Source organism: Buceros rhinoceros, unplaced genomic scaffold (assembly GCF_000710305.1).
Source record: "Buceros rhinoceros silvestris isolate BGI_N320 unplaced genomic scaffold, ASM71030v1 scaffold542, whole genome shotgun sequence".
NCBI lineage: Eukaryota > Metazoa > Chordata > Aves > Bucerotiformes > Bucerotidae > Buceros > Buceros rhinoceros.
In genome coordinates this window covers 10,826-11,837 of record NW_010399222.1, presented here as the reverse complement: position 1 = coordinate 11,837, position 1,012 = coordinate 10,826, and the positions used below count along the sequence as shown (strand labels likewise).

The following is a 1,012-nucleotide window of genomic DNA, read 5'->3' as shown; positions in this document are numbered from 1 at the left end:
GTGTGGGGGGAATGCTGCCTCTTGGTGCCTTGCTGGGGACTGGAGCTTGTCGTCCGAGGTGCAGGGGGTTGATGTGGTGGGTGCTAAAGGGAACGGGGTGTCTGGAAGAAAAAATATCTGACTGAGACCCTCATCAGGTAGCCTGGCTGGGGTGGGAGTTGTTGCTAGCCCCAATATTAGGGTTTGGTGCTGTGAGGGGTCCCTGATTTCATCAGGACCAGGCTTGGGTTTGTTGCTCTTTGGAGAAGCCATGGAGGGGAGAAATAAAACAAGGGAAAATCTCCCCCTTTCCTCAAGGTCTGTGCCATTTTTTAAGGGTTCCTGGTTTCCCTGTGCCTGGCCGGGCTGAGCAGAGCTGAGTTTGGGACAGGAAACTTTCACGCAAGCAGAGTAAGGGAGACCCTCTGAGTGCCCTGCTGAGGGCTGCTCAGCCCTCTTAGCACACGGCAGAGAGCCTCTGCTCTATTGGAAGCCCTGTCATGCTGCTGGGGCATGGTGGGATCTTGCCCACTGGTGACCTGATGAGCTTTGGGTCAAGCAACATTCCTGCCTTGCGCATCCAGACCGTGTTCATCCTCCTGCCCCATGGGATTGATGGGGCAGCCGGGTCCCCTCTCTGGGCAGGTGGATCTCTCTCCCACTGCTGCTTTCTTTAGGTGAGGCCTTAAAAATCTGATGCTTCTGGGAGAGGAGGTCATATTAGGTGAGACGGAAGGCGTCAGGTTTAACTACGCAGTAATTATTACTGGGATCCACCCAGTGTCTTCAGCTTCATCCCTCAGGATGCGGGTGGAGGATTGGGAACACGGCTGGGCTCTTTGCTCCTCTCCCAGGGCTGCGAATATGCATGAATCCTAAAATACCCTAAAGTCACATTTCTGGAGGTGACATAATCACCAAGGAGGCTGCGGGAGGTGGAGGGGACCCAGCGGCGTCGGCTAACAGGAGTGTTTAGGGGGAAACTCTCCAGCCATTTTGCAGGGAGAGCTCGTGGCCCATGCTGAGACGGCGG

The 1,012-nt window shown here is 55.4% G+C and overlaps 1 protein-coding gene across 1 annotated transcript in view; it reads left to right on the top strand.

Annotated features, from left to right (window-relative positions):
- The window catches only part of LOC104489220 (protein EFR3 homolog B-like), a gene marked incomplete at its 3' end in the record, with an annotated part of 12,464 nt that overhangs the window by 847 nt on the left and 10,605 nt on the right, over positions 1-1,012 (top strand). The gene's annotated exons all lie outside the window — the stretch shown is intronic.